Source organism: Primulina eburnea, chromosome 3, assembly GCF_022965805.1.
Source record: "Primulina eburnea isolate SZY01 chromosome 3, ASM2296580v1, whole genome shotgun sequence".
Taxonomy (NCBI): Eukaryota; Viridiplantae; Streptophyta; class Magnoliopsida; order Lamiales; family Gesneriaceae; genus Primulina; species Primulina eburnea.
The window spans coordinates 37,148,111-37,162,264 of record NC_133103.1 but is presented as its reverse complement, the minus strand read 5'-3'; the positions used below and the strand labels follow the sequence as shown (position 1 = coordinate 37,162,264).

The following is a 14,154-nucleotide window of genomic DNA, read 5'->3' as shown; positions in this document are numbered from 1 at the left end:
AAGAGTTTCAATTCACGGTAACTTAAGAAGTTTGGAGATACTAACAACGTTCCGCAACCTATCCATCCGCAAGTGTATCGACCATAGTATATTTTATCATATCTCATCTCATGACATTACTTATCTACCTTGTATGTTTTATGATACATCCAACACTTCATATTTATTATGAAGCAAGTAGGAATATATGTGACAGGAGTAATCATAAATAAAGGTACAAAGGTATTTCTGACCATACAAGTCTATATATGGACAACAAATATCCCTAATTAAGTGTGATCTCCATGATGTTTGAATCTCCCTTAATACCTTTCTTTGACGCATCGTTCTACTTACTCTAAATTTATTCCAAAAAAGTGTCCAAAGTAGTAAAAATCAAGATGTCACGTAATAGAGTAATATTAATTCATAACACATTTGTTAATTCCAATATTTTTTTAATATATTTTTTTAATATGTAGTAGTGGATATACTTTTGTAAATTAATGCGAAAAAATCATCAGAGAAAGTATTACTTTCAAAAATATCAGATTAATACAATAAATTAAAAGATAAATCTGGAAAAAAAAAAATTAAGGAATAACTATTTGATGTTAGTTTTGAAAGTGAAATCATATTTCTAGAGAAATTTGGAATTAGAAATCATTTTCACAACAATGTAAAATCTCTATGCAAGTCTCGACAGTCTCCACATGTGAGACCATTTAGTTTACTAAATAAATTATGTATGAATATCTTCCTAATGGTTTCCCAAATCTTACATCCCTTGCAACATATTGATAACACAGACATACTATTACTAATATTAACTATATTGAATTATAACCAATGAGAGTTGAGTAGTCGTGTTCACACATTATCTCTCATCCATAACAATCCATCCTCTTCTTATACACATATATTCAAAAACTTAAATGGGTAATAATGTTGAGTGAAAGTGTTCAAAATATTGTGAACTAGAAATATCTCAAATATTTCAACCTCAATATTTTAAATGGGGGTCGTTATATCTCCTTATGTGCATGACACGATCGTGCACTTGAATACAGGAACTTTAAAACATGAAACTATATAATTAAGGTACTTGTGATTTTATGAACACTATCATATTGTTTGATTGACCCCTTAATTCTAACAGAAATATTGATCTTTATGAAACTATTACAGAAAATATTATATATATCCAACTTTTCATAAAGATAATCATATGAATAGTGGTTTCAGTAATGACAGGTAGTTCATCTTTCTTAATAGTAAATCAGTGTTCATTAAGCCTAAATGAAGAATAATCATCTCCTTTTCTACCTTATAATTATAACCTTGAATCTCAGGAATTAAAAGTTAATATCAAAGTAATTAACAATACAAAATGCTGCAAAATAAATAAATAAATAGAATACATGTTAATGTTACAGGATGAAACATTAAACTGTATATCATGTTTTACTCATATAAATCATGCGATAAATATGAATCACTGACATAAAAGTTTCTTGTGCACTGAATTTTTAATTCAATTAGATTTATATAACTTAATGATTAAATATTTAATTTATTCATTCTTAATGCATGTGAGTAAATAAGAAAATAATTTAACATCATATCCTAATTAATTATATTTAACACAATAAAAGTTTCTATGGGATAAATTTACTATTCAAATAAAACTGATTATATTTTATATCATTTATGACCAAATGTACTTTATAATAATTTATGTATAATTTTAATTCAATCGAATATATTGTGACTACTCTTCTATTATGATCAAGCGTTAACCATTAGGCCAAAAGCTATAGTTGTTTTTCAATGTGTGAAGTTGTTTGTCTTCTGTTATTATTTTATTTTATGTACTTGAGATTTAAATTGTTAAATTATTATGATTCATGATTATGTTAAATTATTTTATTTAGTAATTTAGAATTTATGATTTAAGATTAGAAAAAAAATAAAAATAAAAAAATCGAGGTAGTTTCAATTCAGAGCCAAGGTTTTCCCCAAAGGGTTGTGTATTGTCACTTCGTGAAGCTCAAGAAGTCACGCTTTAAATATGTGAGTTTTTACTGTTTTATATTTTATATATGCTTGAAAATTCTTTAAATGCTTATATGATACATGATATACATGTTAGTGCATGCTGTATGAAAAATTTTAAATGCATGTTGGTTACGTGGTTGGACGACGTGTATAGAGATGCCTCCTAGAAGGATTTTGCGTAGGACTGATGAGGTTAGACAGGAGGAGAAGGTTCCACAGCCTCCACCTGGTCAGGATGCTAGTGCCCGTGTACTAGCTAGTATGGCCCGTTTTTTTGAGCAACACGTAGGGAATGGAGCAATGGTTAGACCAGAGCCAGTTTATGAGCGTTTTAGGAGGATGCACCCCGATGAGTTTCATGGCACTACTGATCCGTTCGTTGCTGAGGGATGGATTCGATCCTTAGAGGTGATTTTTCGCTACATGGACATGGCGGATGCTGACCGAGTTCGCTGTACAAATATATATGTTGAAAGGCGACGCTTCCTTATGGTGGGAGGAGCAGAGGGAGGAGCGAATATGGCAACGTTGACTTGGGAGGAGTTCAAGAGGGTATTCTATGACAAGTATTTCACATCTGATGTTCGTTCTAGGCTTAAAAGGGAGTTTATGAGTCTCTCTCAGGGGGATTGGTCTATTGCTGAATTTGTGCAGAAGTTTGATAGGGGCTGTCACTTTGTGCCCTTGAAAGTCAATGATGCTGCTGAAAAATTACGACATTTTCTAGATGGTTTGAGTCCGACTATCCGACGTGATGTGATGCTCAGCGATCCTATTGATTATACTACTGCAGTTACCAAAGCTTTTAGAGCCGAGCAGTCACTTAAAGATATAGATTGGGAGATGTAGTGAAAGAGGAACCGTGATCAGCAAGCTAATCAAATTAATAAGAAGCCCTATGTGGGACCACCAAAGCAACCAGAACCACCAAAACCACAAGGACAACCACTTAAGGATGATGGCTCGAGGACTGCTGTAAAACCACTTTGCAAGGAGTGCAATCGTCAACATCATGGCAAGTGCATGTGAGGCACCTTCAAATGCTTCAAGTGTGGAGAATTGGGACACAAGGCTGGGGATTGCACGAAGCCAAGGCAACCCATGACCGGAAGAGTCTATGTAATACAAGCTGCAGAGGAATAGACAGAGCTGGCATTACACTAATTCCGAGGTAACCTAGATGTTTAACATTTTTTTGATGCTTTTCTTGCATGAAATGTTAAATTGGGTTATGGAATTTGATTGGGATATTGAAGAACTTAGAGGAATATAGGGTGCATGCACTACTTGAGCCAGATTTAGGAGTCGACTTTGGGAAATTTTGGGTTAGAAATGCGATTTTCAAGATTTTTGAGGACCGAATGGAAGAGTAGATTTTAAGTTAGAGGGAATCTAAGCTTTGGAAACATCAAGTCAAGGAAAATTTCGAGGACGAAATTCAACTTAAGGGTGGGAGAATTGTAACGTCTGAAAAACCAACCTATGTAAACCACATGCATGCAAAATTATTTTAATTGGTTAATTGTTTTATTTAATTGTTTTTAAATGCTTGCATGATATTTATTATATGATTAAATTTATAATTGCATGATAAATTGATAATATGACATGATTGCATGAAATTAAGGATTTTTCTCGAATATTCGATAATAGGCAGGGAAAAGAGACCGGGGACGACCAATACAAGAATATGTATTTTTGATTAAATAATGGCAAGGCTTCCAAATATGATTTAAAAGATGATTTAATTTTCCTAAAAAAATTAGAGTTCGAATTATTTTACGAGTCGAGCTCGAATTTTCCCGGGAAGCCGGTTTTGGGTAAACAAGAAGTTTTAAAAGATCAAAAATATTATTTTATGGAAACTAATTTTATAAACTTTTATTAATTAATTCATTATTGGGCCCAATTTAATTTATTTATGTAGGCCTAATTACCCTTAAGATTGCAAGCCCAAAACCAAAGCCCATTAGCATGATAATTAAATATAAATAAGCTACGTAAGCTTTCAAAACACCACAATTAACCCTACTTTCAGCCGAAAAACATACTCGAACACACTAGGAATTTCTAAATCAAGGTTGGGAAGAAAGGCTAGGAGTTTTCGTCGTCCGGTCGTCCAACGTCACACCCTCGCCGAAGATCGAATAATCGAGCGTTATAAACGCAAAGACACATTTCCTAAACTCTTTTAACATCATACAAATCATATTATGCATGATTTAATTGTTTGTGCATGGGAAAAAAATAGGTGTTTGAATATTTTTACGGTAGAACGTTTATTTTTAAAAATACGATATTTTTACGCTTTTATGAAAAACGTTTGAATCCAATGAGTACACTGTCAATACATGATAAAATATGATTAATTTATGGACAAAACATGATAAATAATAGAGGAAACAAGCTGCATAAACCGTGGGAAATTCAGGAAGATGCGTGAGTTGGGTTGTGCAAAGTCAAGGGCTCGGCTATGTATGCATGGGGGGAGGTGGCTCGACCAGGTCTTGAGGTTGGGTCCTGAGGGTCATGGTTAGGTCCCAGGAAGAGTCCTAGGAGGGCTAGGGCTTGAGCCAAAGGCTGGGGAAGAGTCCACGAGAAGTGGGACTCTCCCCCACGCAAGTGATGTTGCAGCAGCAGCCATGGGGGCTCGCTGCTGGGGCTTGGGCGAACTACGTAGGTCTATGGTGTCTAGGTTGATGGTTAAGGGCTGGGTCAAGGGCTGGAGTAGCTGGGCTGGCCGCTGGCTCGAGAGGGCGTGGGAGAGCTCAAGGGCACGCAGGTTGATATACTTGGCTTCAGGTGCTTCGATTGTGTGTTCAAGGGCTTGGGCTGGTCTGGGTAGGGTCTGGGCACGGTCCAAGCTCGGTCATGGTCACGGTGGTTTGATGGTTGCTTGGCTGGAAGAGTCCTAGTGCCACTAAGACTCCTTGAGGGTGCAGCTTCATGTGCGCAGGTTGTGTCTGCTGTTCAGGTGAGGATGAGTGAGTTAGGGCTAGGTTACAGGGTCTAAGCGTGTCCAGGGCTGGTCAGGGTCGGCTGGGCTCGGTGCTGGCTCAGCTAGAGGTGACCTAGCTACTAGGAGTCCTAATTCACCTAGAACTCACACATGCATACAAAGGGTCATGGGCAGTAGGTTGTTTCGGGAGTTAAGGGGCTGGTCAAGGGATTGGGCTTGGGCTTGGTCAGTAGGGTGCCTAGGTGGGTTGTCTAGGGTTTGGCTCGGGCGTGGCTCGAGTAAATCGGAATATGGCTCGGGTTGAACGGTTAAGGGTCAAAAACGAGATTTTAATAACTAAAATTGGATCCATGGATCCACAAGTGTGGCTCATGATTTGGAAGGACAGAATAAATAATATAAATGTTATGTTTAAAATTTGCGATCAAAATAATGAGTTTTGGATTTATCCGGGATTTTATCGTCTCACGAAACGTTAATTAAAGAATTAATTGAAAAGCCTTGTTTTATGCTTTATAAAATTATGAAAAATTATATTTGAGCTTAAATAATTATTTAGAATAAGCACATATCGTTAAAAGTGAGAAAAAGATAAATTCGAGAATTTTTACGTCCAGAGGCAAAATGTTAATTTTACACTTAAGAAAATATGTAAACGCTTGGCAGCGTCCCGAATGATCATAATGCATATAAAATGATATTTTATGATTTAAATGATGATTTTGATTATAATATGTATTTTTATGATTTATGGTAAACATGTGCAATTTATACTATTTAAAATGTTATTTTTGGAAAGCTGTCTTATTTCATGATTTTTAAAGAAAAAGAAAAATATTTTGAGGGATGTGAATTGACTGTGACAAAAGATATGATTTATGATATATAATTTTATGGGGATGTCGTGAGGGGAAAAAACCCCAGAGAGAACCTATTTACTGGAAAATGCCAAAGAGGGAATCCATTTGTGGGAAAATACCTCCGAGGGAACCCCGTTGATCGTATTTTCATGGTGGAGCCTAGTACACACCCTCATGGGCCATGTGGAGCTGAAGACTGATCAGTCGACCAAAGGATAAAAGCTAGTCACTTTCAAGAATCAAACTTCACCCAAATGATATATGCTTGAAAGCTTATGATAAAAATGATTCTTATGATATATGATTTATGATGAAGATTAAAGATATTTTTAAAATGAATTCTTTATGCTTAAAACTTATTTTAAATTATTTTTAAAGATTTATTTTTGCTTAAAGTTATTTTAAAATGATTTTACTATTTATGATTTAATTATACTTAAATGATTTTTAAATGGTTTATTTATGTCCAAAAGCTCTTTTACATAAAAATATGATTTTTAATGCATGTGAATGTATATATAATATTTTTTATCCATGTTTAGAACCTGTTGAGTCATTAGACTTACTAGGTTTGTATGATGCAGGTTTGGATGATTTATGGGAGGTGCTGACGCTTGAGTGGATCGAGTGCAGCAGTACACACCCGAGGGTCTTTATGTTTCCGCACTAGCTTATTAGATTAAGGATTTAAATATTATGTTAATGATTTTTATTAGAGATATTGTTATGCTTAATTTTATTGTTAGCCGATCTTTTTAAAGGTCGATTATAAGAATATTGGTTAGTCGATGATTTATGATTTTATTTTATGCACTTGAGATTTAAATTTTTAAATTATTATGATTCATGATTATGTTAAATATTTTATTTAGTAATTTAGAATTTATGATAAAAATTTTTAAAAAAATCGATGTCGTTTCATCCCAGTACTACTATCACGAATACATGCTTATCCCAACATTCCCTCCTTCCTCCCCCCAAGAAGTATAGAAATATGTTTTTTGGGAAACTTAAACTCATGACTTCGCTCTGACAGCAATTGTTAAGATCAAACGATTAACACTAGGCTAAAAGCTATAGCTATTAGCAAATGGGCAACTTTGTTTCCTTATACTTGTGGCGGCATATAGTACACCTACTTGGGTGTTAAAAGGTCGGGCTGTTAGGCCCATGAGTTCGGAGAGATGTGTGTCTATCTGCTGGTGTTGTTTCATATTCCTTAGAGATCGGTCTTGCCATTTCTCTACTGTCAGCCCATCTCTAGCAGAAACAATATTATCCGTTAAGATCTAGCGTCTCTCTTTTACGTCTCACCTAACCAACCAGATCAAGTGGTGCAAATGTCGGCAGCTTGAGGCACGAGAATTTCCCAAGAGATCACTATTCTAGTATTACTCTTACTCGTGGACGCTTAGCCTTACATCTTAAATTAATTAAAATCATATGAATAATTAAGATATTGAATTCTTTATGCATAAAACATTTATTATTTATAATTATTCATTACCATATATTTTATCGAAATTAACCAAATACGATAAAATGATGAATAATATTAAAATTAATATTTTTATGTATGTTATGACTAAATGTGATTCAAACAATTAATGTGTAATTTTAATTCAATCAAAGATGATGTGACTATCTTTAATAAATTAAAATTATACGAATCACTAAGAAATAAAATTACAAACATACAAATATTTACGCTCATAAAATTTACCATAATAAATGTCTTTCACATAATCATCATCCCGCTTAATGTATAATTCGTATAATTAAGGATGTCGTGACTAAACTTTAATGATTCAAAATTATACGTTATTATTGTTGTGGTTTTTCTTAATTATTTATATAATAATTATTTAATAACATGATCAACGCTTTCCAAAAGTGTTTCCATGAAAGATAGACATGGTTCAGGCCTTTTAAATACTTAACTCCTAGACAAAGTAATGTTCCTCCTAGACAAAGTAATGTTCCTCAACAAGTCAAGACAATTAAAACTTGTCTATGAAAGATTTCATCAATTATGTTTTCATATGTATTTTATAAATATTATTATTTAATTATCTATATTTTGGATCTTTATAAGCCAAAATTTTTACTTCGTAACTTTTTTATCAGAAATTTGACTTAAGTTATTCTTCAAAATCTCTTCAAATTTCTTCAAAATGTCCTTAATAAATTAATATATACGAAATGTAATATGTTATCTGTGCGTTGGCATCTATCACAAGAGAGGAAAAATGAATGTGCATCTTTAAATAGAATTGGCCAATAAAATCCACATTCGAGTACCTTTGATGCCGTTTGTGTGGGTCCAAAATGACCACCTACCTCGCGGTCATGACAATGACTGAGAATCGATCTCATCTCTTCCTCCGCCACATATCTCTGTATCATGGCATCTGCACAGATTTTGAACAAAAAAGGTTCCTCTCAATAATAATATTTCACGTGCGAAAAGAATTTCTTTCTTTGGTGAACCTGTAACAACAAAATTCACAAAATCTGCACACCATGGACAATTTTTCACCACTAACAACTGTTCATCTGAAAATCAATCATCTATCTCATCATTTTCACAATTTTTGCTAACATGCTCAAGCCTAGAAAAATTATCACCTACCACATTCTCTACACTTCTTTTATCTTTTATTTTGATGTCAAACTCTTGGAGAAATAAGATCCACTATTCTTATAAAATTATAAAAAAAAATAATTAATTAAATATAAACAATATGTGAATCTCGATATGGAAATTCTTTACATTTTATTTACTTATGTGATCATAATATTAAAATTTTCCAATAGCCAAACAATAATTACACATAATTTTGGCACAATATATGTCATGCAAATAAATTCTAAATAGGCTAATTATCACAATTTTGGAGTGTCATTATATCTAAAACCAACTTTTATAATTTTCATAAATTAACAATACAAACATGCCTATAAAACAAGAGCAAACTTCTCAAAAATCCCCAAAGTAAACAAAAATGTGTTTCCAGTCCCCATGTCAGGAAAAATCAGTTTTAACTTCTCGACTCATTTTAATATATGTTTAAGGTCCCTAAATGGCATGAAATTACGTTGTTGCCCTTGTTATTATTGGATAACCCTTAAACACCCTCGTATTTGTTTTTTTATTTTTACTTTTCCTCTTGTATTTGTCCCGACATTACTCCTCCTAATTCCCAACGTCTCCCAAACTGTATCTACTTCGTGCCACTGTGAATCGGAGGACAGCTTGCAGAAAAATCGAACAACAGAGACAAAATGGGTAAAAAACTTGAGGACAAGAATCTGAAGAAGATGATAGAACCAAAGGAGAGGAGGACGAGTAAATCACCACGAGAAAATATAGTGAAGAAATTTGTTAAAGAGAAAAAACAGAGAAAGCGGAAATCAGGTTTGTATATTTCTGTAATTTTTAAATCAAATCCTCTTGTTATTATGTTGTTATTTTGTTTGGTAATTTTGTTCTTGTTCGGACAGTGAGTGTGACACCTCTGACCTCTTTAAATAAAATACACAGCGGAAATTAAAATTTTCTTTAAAAATATGGAAGGAGTTTCAAAATACATTTCTTTAAACATCTTTACAAAATAACAATACATGATCATTTAAATGACATAACAAAATACAAAACATCATTCCTTTGATCATGCCAAAATCTTCCTTCCAACGGTGTATGCATATGACCCCCTGTCCACAGTCAACGTCCCGGGCCGCCACTCTGATCTGCATCACATGAAATAACTGAAATGAGAATAAATCTCAGCAAGTGGAACTCTTACATAGCAATGAACATATACTCTGTAAAACATAGCTTTGAAATCATAAATACCATCAACTCTGAAACATAAACTCTGAATATGAATATCATAGCAATAGCATACAAATGAGATGGTATTTCTCTTTACTCTGGGGATTGATATCAATAGTATCTCTGCTCTGGTGCTCGTATCCCTATCGATATAAACCGATAACTCTGAGGCATATAAGCCTATGGTCGTTGATCAACTAATTGCATGCAATCTCTGACTATGTATTTATCAATCCGAAAACATTTAAACTCTCTCTTGGCGTTAATAACACTTTGAAACTCTATCTTTACTCTTGTATTCCCTTTGAACAATAGTTGAGACATCAATTGTCTCCAATAAACATAGCAATGGAATCAGTACATAACAATGAATCAAATGAAGGGAATATCATATTAAAACCTTTAAAACACAATACATATAATATCATGTGAGCAAAAGGGATGAATTTCCACTTACAAACCACAATAACACCTTGATATAACTCTTGGTACACCACCTACAACAATAATCCATAAATAACACCAACATCAACTCTATATCCAAAAACTCAAGTCCAATAATCCATTAAACCATCAAAACATCCACCTATAACATCTCATCTTCCAAAACCATGAAAGAACACAACCAAAAACTTACCTTAGCTTCCTAGCACCAAGGAGAACCACGATCTCAAGTCGAAAATCGAACTATATCCACGAATCGAAGATAGGAAGCAAATGAAATGGAAGAAAACCCTTGCAAATGGAGAGAAAATCGGAAATGAGAAGGAAGGAAAAGGATAAGGTATGGCCAACAACTCCAAAAAGTAACTAAATATCTCGCCCATACCTCCACCGCGGGTGCGCTGCCACAAGCACCGCGGGTGCGCCTAGCTCACGGCACAACACAATAATTCTGGAACACAAACACCGCGGGTGCGGCGCTGCAACCACCGCGGGTGCGGTCCTTGCACTACCGCGGGTGCGGTCCTGCTACAACTTCCCAACTCCAAAATCATGAATAGTACACCGCGGGGGCACTCCTCTAAGAGCGCGGGTGCACTCTTGTCACGGCAATGATCAAAATTCAACCCACCAAAATCGATCCGAAACTCTGAAACGAACAACCAACAACAACTAACACCTCAAGAACAATAATAACCAATAATACTATGGCCCAAAACACAACTCTAAACATCTAATCACAACCCAAATAACATACGAAACTTAAATCGTACCGTACACCGGGCTCGGTTATTACAGTGAGTGCTCGAAATTTTCTCCCATTGATTAGGAACATTTATCCCCAATTTGTAGGGTATCCTTTTTCATATTGTTATCAAGTTGGTTCTGTAGTTATATTGCATTATTTCTGAAGATTACAGATGAAGTTTATAAATCAGGTTTAAAAGTGTTGGCTTTATGAACCAATTATCCCCAATGACCACGTTACTTTTATGTTAATAGTAATGTGATTGATACTTGATCGACTATCTTTATTTGTGTTTATATTTAGCCTAGATTCTTTGTAAAAAAAATTCACGTGTTGATATATAAATATATATATATATACATACATCAGAGATAGATCCTGATCGTTTTCTCATTTTTTAATGTAGAGTTTGCTGTTGAGAAGAACCTTGTTCAATCTGGTAATGAGCAGAAAGAGGAAAATGAATTATGTTCAAAGCTACTTTCACGTTGTTCCCCACATTTCTTTAAATCCATGATGAGAAAACTGAGGTATGTCTTAGGTTTGCAACAAATTAGTCGGATAAAAGATACGCTGTTTGCAAAATGGATTGATATCCATGTCCTTATGGTAAGTAGTTCGAGAATTGATTATGTTCTCAATAGATTTCAGTTTGATTCGTGCTCGTTAGTTGTTGGTTAAGATATATCAATACCTTTTAGTTCAGCGGATTTCTATGTTATTCTCGGGCTGCGTCATTTTGGACAACCTGTTGATTTGGATGGATTCCAAGTGTTTGTCTCGTCAATTTGAAGGAAAAGTGACTAATGCCAAACGTGCTGTTATTTTTTAAAAAAACTAATTTCGCTTGCTGCCAGTGACGATAAAAGAGAATTCGATGATTTTGTTCGTTTTTTATCTTGTTTGTTTTCAACTGCATAATATTCCCAACTTGTAATTATTCAACCCCTGGTTTTATTTTCCTTATCTCGGTGACCCTTCGACTTTTTTCGAGTATGCTTGGGGAGATGCTGCCTTCCGATTTTTGTGCCGAGGTTTACGTGAGGTCGGAAGTAAAAGTTATTTAGACGGAAGCACTGTTGGTTTAATGGTTAGTATTGTATTTTATTTTTGTTAAAAAAATAGTTCTCAATAATTTTCAGATTTTCTTATTTGTTTTAGGCATGGGTATTTGAGAAGGTTCCAGTATTAGGAGTGTGCACCGGTTTACATGTTTTCCCACGGTTGTTTCGATGGGTGTAAAGCAAGATTCCATTGAAGTTTGTTGAAGCTGAATCACTCTTGAATTCCATATATACAACCCAAGTTGGTCTTATTTCATCCGAGTTCATTTTAAGTAATCTCGCTTTGTAAATATAATGGATGGATGAACTGACAGAATTTTTTTTTGGAACTGTGAACAGGTTCTACCAATTGCACCATTTTCTGAGGAGAGAGAGTTGTTGGACATAAACCATGCAATGAAGCTGGAGAATGGTAGATCTCAAGTGAGAAAATTTGAAAATCTTTTAAAAAAAACAAAAGGATGAACTGAAAATGTTGAAAAGGAAATGTGTTGAATTAGAGCGATGATGTATTTTACATGTAGTCAGAAGATAATTGGATTCTAAGAAGAATGATGAGATTATTGATTTAAAGTTGGAGGATGTTGAGCTGAGTGATAAAGAATTAGATGAGATTATTGAGGAAAAGTGGGAGGAGGGTAGGCAGATTGATAAAGAATGTGTTGCTGAGTCCGCAAAAAATGTAGCCGATAATTTTGATGATGATGTTGACGTAATGTTAAAGAATGTTTTTGCTGATTTGCATAAAGAAAACCATGAACTGAGGGCAGCTGATTCAAGAATTTATTCAGGTAATAAAGAGAATAACGAAGTGAAAAGAACTGATTCTGGAAATCTTTCAGCTGATAATATTACAATTGAACATAATGCAAATTTGATGGTACATAATGTTGATGTTGATTGCGAGATAGAGAACAACAAAGTATTAGGTCCTGAATTTGCAACCGCTTCATTTGATGAAAACAATTATGTGTTTGGTCGAAATGGCGAGAGTGGAACAGATGACGATGATGAGAATGATACTGGCAGTGGAATTGGTACTTCAGAAGTGCCGAAGATCACCCTTTTTCAATCTTCCATTGTAGATACCGTGAAGACTAGGGGTGATCGTGTGTAAAAGAAAAAACCCACGAGTTTTGTGACTCCACCCAGCTCTGCACCAAAACGGAAGAAGCGTTCCAAAAAACAGGTTTTCTTAGAAATGGTTCACAATTTAATCCCCGAATAGTTAGTTTGATCTCAATAATATGTCAGTTTTTTTATTTATACTAATGCTAATCTTTTTTGCATTTTATATTAAAAAATATATTGTAACATAGGAAAAGTTTGTCCAAGATGTTGATGAGGGAAGTAGTCCTCTTAAGACTTGCATGTTGAAATTCAAATGTAGAAGCGATTTTTGTGGGATTGAAGACATTTCTGTATAACAGAGGAAGTTGTTGACAGAATTTCTGAATAGGGAAGAATTGGAGTATGTATATCTTCGAAATTTTATTTTTGTTCATAAATTTTTTTCTCATTGTTTATAATGAATTTTGTACTCTATTCCTGTAGTGTTACAATTTGGATGGATGAGCATATTTGTTTAACTGGACCTTTGTTTTTTCAGTTCTTGTTTGGTGAGCTCGTCAGTGGCATTATGATAAATGTGTACATGAGAATAATGCAAAAGAAAAGTATGGATTATGGATTTCAGACTTATTGTATGGACACGTTGGTACAGGTGAGAATGAAATTGAATTCTTGTTCAACTTATTGGATTATGGAGTATGAGTATTTTTTTTTTTTGAATTTGTAGAAGGAAGTGCTTGAAGATTTGGTACGATACAGTAAAATGAGACGTATAAGCAAGACAGAGTATGGAAATTTCATTGGTAGGCTGACATCCGCGACGCAAGAAAAGTTGCATGAACTAAACGAAGATCTTTTCAGAAGATGCAAGTATATCATTTTTCCAATTAATGACAGATTTAATTGGTATTTGCTAGTTTTCAAAGCATCTGAAGGAAATTCTTACTTTTCAATTCGCTTCACGATCCCTTTTCAGTTGAGACTGCTAAAGTAATGGTAAGTATGACAATATTATATTCCAACAATAGTAATGATTCCAGTGTCAATCAATTCTATTTATTGCAGGCACGTTTTTTGAGTGGTTGTATGTCACATATATCCGGATTCACCATAGGCAGTGATGATGTTTTGAGACA

At 34.2% G+C, this 14,154-nt stretch overlaps 1 long non-coding RNA gene across 1 annotated transcript; it reads left to right on the top strand.

Annotated features, from left to right (window-relative positions):
• Window positions 1–12,645: 12,645 nt before the first annotated feature.
• LOC140828484 (uncharacterized) lies at window positions 12,646–13,909 on the top strand. Its single transcript, XR_012117232.1, has 4 exons — window positions 12,646–13,151; window positions 13,267–13,418; window positions 13,502–13,670; window positions 13,746–13,909. It is a non-coding gene; the product is annotated as an uncharacterized lncRNA (long non-coding RNA).
• Window positions 13,910–14,154: the final 245 nt, after the last annotated feature.